Genomic DNA, 9093 nt, shown 5'->3' with positions numbered 1-9093 from the left:
AGCTGCATAAAACGCGTGTCACTGTGGACTTCTGTATCTGTGGACTTCTGTATCGCAACGCGGGGCAACGCAACTCTGGGATGAGCGGGCCGAAGGCCCGCGAAATTCTAGTAGTGTACAAATGTGTTTCCATTTGTACACTCTCAGAGTTACAGACGTGTTATGGTCATTAACTCTAATAGTGTACAAATGTGTTTCCATTTGTACACTCTCAGAGTTACAGACGTGTTATGGTCATTAACTCTAATAGTGTACAAATGTGTTTCCATGTGTACACTCTCAGAGTTACAGACGTGTTATGGTCATTAACTCTAATAGTGTACAAATGTGTTTCCATTTGTACACTCTCAGAGTTACAGACGTGTTATGGTCATTAACTCTAATAGTGTACAAATGTGTTTCCATGTGTACACTCTCAGAGTTACAGACGTGTTATGGTCATTAACTCTAATAGTGTACAAATGTGTTTCCATGTGTACACTATTAGAGTTACAGACGTGTTATGGTCATTAACTCTAATAGTGTACAAATGTGTTTCCAAACGTGTTATGGTCATTAACTCTAATAGTGTACAAATATGTTTCCATTTGTACACTCTCAGAGTTACAGACGTGTTATGGTCATTAACTCTAATAGTGTACAAATGTGTTTCCATGTGTACACTCTCAGAGTTACAGACGTGTTATGGTCATTAACTCTAATAGTGTACAAATGTGTTTCCATTTGTACACTCTCAGAGTTACAGACGTGTTATGGTCATTAACTCTAATAGTGTACAAATGTGTTTCCATGTGTACACTATTAGAGTTACAGACGTGTTATGGTCATTCTCTTTATGTGTTTCTGGTAATACTCATTTCATGTCTCCGCGGCAAAAATGGAACTGTGACTAAAATGTCCACCGTAAGCCAACATGACGATGACCTCTGCAGCCCTGTGGACGAATGTCTCTGACCATTACATCTGGAGTCTCCTACTATAACTTTAGACATGTCTGTCACCAACCTACTGAAGTCTGTGACTCCCAGCCGTCCAGCGGTCCCGGTTTTCTCTGCACAAGCAGCACATTGTGTATTAGCCTATAGAGCGTCGCAGTACCGCCCCCCCCCTCGAGAGAGAGACCCGGAAAAGAAATCCCCGTTCATTTTCCTCATAGACTTTTCAGAAAGTATTAATTTAAAGACGTTTACGCCGCGGACAAAGCCAACTCTTGTCGTGACAAATCATGACAACACAAACACAAATGTTCGGGCTGAACAAATAATTAGAAAGAAGAAGAAAGCGGAAGGTTACAACACTTTTTTTTGTTGTTTTTCTTCTTTGTAATTATTTGTTTGGTCCAAAATATTGTGTTGGCTTTTGTACGACGCTTATAAGGTCTTTAAATAAATACGTTTTGAAATGTCTATGGGAAAAATGCATTGGGAACTATTTCCTGGGCCTGGCGTCGTCATGAAAGGGGGCGGGACTGTGACGCTCTATAGTGCACTATTTTGGGGTTTAGTTAGTTCTTGCATTATTGTGCACATAATACAATTATCTGCCACTTTCTTTGTGGTGTTTTTGCCCTCTGTTTCCTTCCATATAGAGTCCAAAGTGAGGTCAAATATTAGTTTATTTAATCATATAAGCAAGTAAGTAGTACATAAGTAAATATGTACTATTTATTTTAGTCTCCACAGTACGTACTGCAAAAACACACACAGAGGTCTAGTCTACTGCATGGCCACTAGTTTGCATTTCTTTCTTTCTTTTTTCTTTTTTTTTTTACTTAAAATGTATCCCTCAATTTTGTAACCCATTTCTTCACCCCTGTGCCAATTATCTAATGTGATCCTGCTCTCTACACACCCTCCGCCAACCTAGTCCCCAAATATGGGGGACATGGGGAGAGCAATGGACTTGAACTCATGCTTCCTTCCTGCCTGAGTGTCCAAGTTGCTCCTTTACACGTGACAGGGGGGAGTTTCCCTGGTTGGACGTAGCGCGTGGAAGGAACACGTTATTCCAACCAGTTCCTTTCCCCTCCATCAGGCGCCCCGGCTGGCCAGGGGGAGGCAGTTTGTTTAGAGACCAGGATTACTGCATGTTTTTGTGAGGGTACCTACCCTAGGGTACACGGGGAGAACATGCAAACTCCACACAGAAAGGCCCTTTCGCCAACCCCGCCTCGGGTATGGGCACTGATGACGCGGAGGAGGAAACACGCCGCCAGCACCCACAGCGCCCCGAGCGGGAATCGAACCCAGGGTCTTCTAGCTGTGAGGCGACAGCACTACCAACTGTGCCACCGTGCCCCCTCAGTTTGCATTTCTTTCATAGTGATGATAACCGTTTGACGTGTTTTGGCTGCTGCTATATAGGCTGGCATAAATAGCTCTAAAAGCAGTTATTTTGGTGCTATAAAGAAGAATCTTTAGGTGCTACTATACTTACTTGTCTGTTTTTTTATTATTTTGATAGCAAAGACAGATGTGATGTCCGCTGTAATTCATATTCCGGGCTAAGTAATTTGTGTTCCCAGTCCAGCAAACATAATTGACACAAGGCATTAACAACCAGCATGCTTTTTGCCCCATGCCTTCGCACGCACGCACGCACGCACGCACGCACGCACGCACGCACGCACGCACACACAACCCCAAATCATTGTCATCACCATCCACCAGACACACTGACATTTGGGGTGAAGTATATATAGGGTGTGTCTCCTGACTTTCTTGCTATGCATTACATTATTATTTTCTTCCAATCAAGTAAGATGGTGATAAATGTTAGCTGTCTAGACTGCCTCATGTAAATCATGATGGTGCATTTTAACAGATCAAGTAGCTCAGACTAGGTTGTGAAATCATGGTCGTGAGTAAGGTCTGAGGAAGGGCTTCGGCCGGATACGTCACCACATTCAAGTAAAAGATGTGTGTCTGGGGGAGCAGACTTTTTTATTCTAGATATGTGACTTTGTTTGATCCGGCACCCTACTGTATACCCTCCTATTAAAGGACCACTTCACCACTTTTCAACCTATCTTCATATAATAGGTCCTCACTAATAATCATGATAAAATGGCACGATATTTTTCTACTCAGTCTGTGTCTCATAGGAGGGCTGTGGGCAGTTTAGAAACCGTCCTCCAGTGACATCATCATTAGGCAGATTTTTTTTTAAACAAGATTTTTTTACAAAAATGTTTGGCAAAAACGATGGCTTCCATTTTCGCATTGCAACTTTTCAGGACTAGAAAGCCTGCAGTTTCTTGTATTCCCCATCGATGACGTCACTGGAGGACGGTTTCTAAACTGCCCACAGCCCTCCTATGAGACACAGACACAGAAATTGCGCCATTTTATCATGACTATTAGTGAGGACCTATTATATGAAGATAGGTTGAAAAGTGGTGAAGTGGTCCTTTTAATGTATATAGATGTGTGTGTCTTTTGGCTGTTTTGCAGCCTCCTCTAGCCACATGAGTTGACAAAGTCACAAGTTCAATTCCTGGGTTTGATTCCTGGGTGTTGTTATTATAGCTACATCTGGACGGTGGCAACTCAAACGTCCTACAAATAATTTGGCCTTAATACTACTACTAGCTCTCCAGCTGCTCTGATCTGCAGCTGCTCTGTAACCTCTAGTGTGTGGAACATTATATTGTTGCTAAAAATGGAAGTTCTCTCTCAAAACGGCCTATTGTATTCTACAGAGACCACTTGGGAGGAAATGAGGACGCTCTTGGTTCAGCTGAGGTTATATAGTACGACCGACCATCGGCTCTGTTGTCCCTTCTTGCCCCAAAACCGAGCCGCCGGGGGTTAATGTGGTTAAATGGTCACGGTGTTTCAGCAGCGTAACGTGCTACGGGGTACGTGACCCATGTTGCCTTAGCCCATTCTGGGCGGGAACCCCTGTTGGTGTTTCATTCAAGCATTATGTTATACTTTAGCTATTGAAAAATAGCAGATCTACAAGCTCCGATTGCCGCGCTACGAGCTTGTAGATCTGCTATTTTTTCAAACGTCAAATCTTTGCTTCTTGGGGGGGTCCCTGGAACAACATATTTTTTATATTTTCAGATGGGGGTCGTCGGCGGCCAATTACAGATATTTTTGGGGGTCCCCTTGATATGAAAATGTTTGAGCACCACTGACACATAGAAACATGTTTCTTTTCCCCAGAAAACTGTCATGATTTAGAAGACATAATTTGTAGAATCTTTTCTCAGGTGGAAATGGGTTAGCCCATTTGTACAAAGCGTTATGTTATGCTTTAGCTATTGAAAAATAGCAGATCTACAAGCTCGTAGCGCGCCACCGAGTGGTGCGCTACGAGCTTGTAGGTCTGCTATTTTTGAAAAATCGAAGAACGACTGACATAGAAACATAGCTTTTTCAGAAAACTGTCATGATTTAGAAGACAATTTGTAGAATCTTTTCTCAGGTGGAAATAGGTTAGAGGAGCAGCTGCTCCGGAGAGAGTTTTATTGGGTTCATCTGGGAGAACATATGCCTCACAGGAGCAGTGAGTGAGTGAGGCATATTTCACTGGAACTCTCATAACGGCCTGCAGCTGTTCCTCGTTCAGGAACCTTGATGTTGTTCATCAGTGCGGCCGTTGCCTGAACTTGAATTCAAACACGGCTATAGGGCTGTACATGGAATACGCACGAGACAGAATAAGAGACGCACACTCTGGTTAATGCCGTGGTTCTCAAACTGGGGTTTTGTTTTTTTTGTCAGGGCTGGCAACATTGTTAGATTGTTTTGGGGGGGCGGACGGACTCCCCAAGCTGTCCTCCCCCAGAAACGTTTTAACAGCGTATGTCATTTCCTGTGTTCTGGTGAAGTTTGATACTTTTAACAGCTTTACTAGCATTGGAAAATGATGGGTATAGAGTTTATTTCAGCCATTAAAACGCAAGACACATACAGTGTAGGCCTGCGGAAATTGATTTGATGACTGAAGATTGCTTCACCCATCTTTAATGATTTCATTATTCATTATTTATTGCCTAGATGCCTAATCAAACCCTCAGAGCACCTGCTGTGCTCCGCTGATTTACTGCTGTTCCCAACATGACAGCCATGTAAACACACACACACACACACACACACACACACACACACACACACACAGTGTCATTTACAGCAAAACATTGCTCTCAAATCTTGTTTTTTTTTTTTAAACAATATTAAACAATGTTAAACTCACTTTGCCTGTTGCTTTTCCACTCGATTTGCCACTCGACGTGCCATTCACTTTAAGCATGCGCATACCCTCTATACTTTCATTACCAAGCAAGGAAATATACGAGTCGTTTTGTTGTGTTTTGGGTCAATGTATTAATTTATGTATTTAGTAATATGCACCTTCAGGCTGATTAACCTGCACCTCCGCTGTCGCGTTGTGCATGTTAAATCAACCTGTCTGTAATAAAACGTCTGGGTTTCCGCGGCTAACCTGTCTGTGACTTATCTATAATAATGAATTGCGTTATTGCATTGCATTTTATAGCGCTTTTCCAAGTGCTCAAAGCACTTTACAATGGTTCATTCATTCATACATTGGGAGGTGACGCGGCGAACAGTCGACACCAGCGTCCTCACTTCCCTGCACATTCACACAACAATGGTGGCGAGCTCACACCGACCGACTCATTGGAGGCAATGTAGGGTTCAGTGTCTTGCCCAAGGACACTTCGACAGGGCTGGACTGGCCACAGGTCATACCGGGCATTTTCCCGGTGGGCCGCGACCATAGGGGGCCGCCATGATTAAAAAGGCAGGCAGGCAGGCCAATAGGCGGCAGGCCACCAGGAAAGGTCCGGGTGTGCTGCCATTCTGCAAGTGCTATCATGATAATTTCACTGTACCTGTATCAGTGAGTGAGTGACAAATAAACCCTCTACAAAGGGTTGTGTAGTTGTCTGTTGGTTTGTATCATTTATGTTGTTCTGTAAAAGTGGTGGTATTAGGGCTTGTTTGTTTGTGTGTGCCTCGACGGAGTGGGCGGTAGAGTTTCTGCTATCTGCGCGCTGGTTATGGTGGGCCGGTCTGGGCCAAATTCACGCGAAAATGACCGGGCCGAATTTTTGTCCCAGTCCAGCCCTGAGACAGGAGGAGCCGGGATTCGAACCGCCGACCCCAGGGATCATTGGACGACCTATAAACAATGACCACTCAGCCATACATTATCCCACTTATCTCTGTATCCCAGACCTGATAGGGTCCTTCCCCACAAACGTTTGAATATAGTAGATGTAAAGGACTTGTTATGCCAATGCAGGAGTGTTGGCAGCCCTGGTGTTTGTACACATTTGCACTCTCACGGTTAGGATTTCATCCTGTATATTGGGGTCCCAGAGATAGAAGACGTTATCAAATGCAGGGGGTCCGACGTGACCTGTAATGCATTCAAACGGGTCCTTGAAGTTAACCCATTTTGACCTGAGATCAGATTCTAAAAATGTCTTCTACATCCTGACAGTTTTCTGAAAAAGCTATTTCTATGTCAGTAGTTCTTCGATTTTTCAAAAATAGCAGATCTACAAGCTCATAGCGCGCCACTCGGTGGCGCGCTATGAGCTTGTAGATCTGCTATTTTTCAATAGCTAAAGCATAACATAATGCTAACACCAAAAGGGGTTCCCGCCCAAAATGGTTTGAAAACCAGAGAACCACTATAGTTTGAGAACCACAAGTTTAAAGGGATATATGGATCATGTCCACAAAATGACATTGTTTTCTACTACTTTCTCAGCTTGATGAAGCCTTGACTTAAATTTTTTGTCACATTCCTGATGAAAAATTCCAATATTTGATTGATTGAAGGGTATGCGTGTGACATCATCGTCATACCTGGAAGTTATGCGGGAGTGCCTCCTACTGCTCATTCTGTTCTTTTCTATTGTTTCCATAATCTGCTATGGGGACGTCATCATAGATCCACTGTTCTTACGGTATATATTTCTCTGTGTCTGTAATAAACTTCAGAATGTATGTAGTAATACGTGGCCTGGTGTTGACATGTGTTCTCCGCCTCTCCGCCCCTCCGACCCGGCCGATCCCCACCCACCACCCCTTGGCTTGGATCAGGGGTTTTCAAACAGTGGTCCGGGGACCACCCGTGGTCCTTGAGGGGGTTCCAGGTGGTCCCCATGCAGCTAAATGATGGAGAGTTGGTAACTAGTATAATAAAACAAACATCTTTATTACTTAATTTAATTAATTGATTTAATTTAACAGAAGTCTCATCAAATGGTGGTTCCGTGGCTCAAATGCTTATTAAGTAATGGGCCTTGATATGAAAATGGTTGAAAACCACTGGTTTATAGATGGAGACTCCTAAATCAATCAACAGGAACTTTTGGAACATTGATGGCTTATAGATTGATCTTGTCACAGAGGAAAAAGTTGACAAATATAAGAGCTATTATTCCGAGAACCGTGATATATAATTCATTAAGTTTGGCCAAGAAAGATACCACTGTCCTCTCCTTCGGTTCCATTTGACTGAACGATCGATAATAAATCAGGTTTATGACCGTTGTTGTTGTTCATGATAAGAGAAATGTTCATAAGAACTTTTCAGGGACCATTTCCCTGCTAAATATTTTCCGTGTAACTCACAACGATAATGTCTTCCCAGAATGCGTTTCAAATAACGTCTCAAATGTCCTTCACTTTCCCAGCATCCACGTAACAAACGGACAGCCTGTGTCTACATCAGGGACAAATTAACCATTGGGCCAGTGGGGCCGTGGCCCAGGGGCTCTTGGCATTCAGGGGCCCCTCTGGGAAATTGGACCGTGAGGTACTAGGTTTGACACCCTGAAAAGGGCTCCTGGGACCCTTCATTGGCTGTTGATTTTGTTAAATTTAGGTTAAAAAGATGATAAAAACACAGAAAAACACAAATGTTGCGCGCGCGTGCTATGGGGGCCCTGCAAATATTACCAGCCCAGGGGCCCTCGTGGGGGTTAATCCGTCCCTGGTCTACATGTCTTCATCAGGGACGTGCATGCAGAGAGTGTTGAAGGGGCAGGGGCCGAAATCTCGTAAGAGGGACAAAAATAGTGAAAATAGCAGTGCGACGCGTTGAGAGCTTGTAGATCAGCTATTTTCGGGGCGCAAACCCAGCACTCTTTAGCTAGTTGAGATGCGGTGTGTAACGACATGGATTTCTAAACAAATTTGTTCAACGCAAAATATACTGTGTTCAAGTTCAGGAGATTTCGAGAATAAAAGCAATTCTCCTGAATGCTATAGCCTTTCCGGCATGGCATATGGAAAGGAGTGGCATTTGCACTTCTTTCACCATTAATAAATGCTTGCATTCGTGGTCTGGAGAGGACAGTTGTTTCACAGAAGGGTAAAAGGGCAGGGGCTGATGCACCCCTTTGATGTCTATGTGTGCACGTGACTGGGTCTGCATTGAGCCTCTTATGCCTAATTGTCTCCACCAGGCCAAAGGCATGGGGAGAGAGTATGTTTTGCACTCCGTCCGTGTCATGAACACAGCGTGCAATTTACGTGAAATCTTTCACACATTTTCTTACTAGGCTGAGGAATATATCCCACCCTTTTCACATTGGCCTGTTATAGCGCCACCAACAGGTTGATTTTTGGAAAACACATTTTTGGAACAAAATGCAAAATGCCTCAAATCATCCAATTGCCATCAAAGGCGTATGAAGAAATGGCACCCTTTTCACATTGGCCTATTATAGCGCCACCAGGAGGCCACAACCTGACCTGGCTTGGTGGAGACCTGTGCCCCGAGGGGCACTTTTTCTAGTTTATGTTCCGTCGTCCATGATGGATTGTGCGCGCTGCACCGCCGTACGGCACTGTGAAGCAGTGAGACTGTGACACCTCATTCATTTTAGGACGGAGGGCTTGTTTTCATTATGATTCAAAGCTAGGAGGAAGTGATGCTTACCAGACCAAGAACATCCATCTGAAGACCAGACTCTGGACAGAACACAAACATCAGGCTGCACGCACGCACGCACGCACGCACGCACGCACGCACGCACGCACGCACGCACGCACGCACACACACACAGCATGTTTGATTTGATTTTGGTAAAAGAAATAC

The sequence above is a fragment of the Electrona antarctica genome, assembly GCF_951216825.1.
Source record: "Electrona antarctica genome assembly, chromosome: 11".
NCBI classification, from domain to species: Eukaryota; Metazoa; Chordata; class Actinopteri; order Myctophiformes; family Myctophidae; genus Electrona; species Electrona antarctica.
This window is presented reverse-complemented; position numbering follows the sequence as displayed.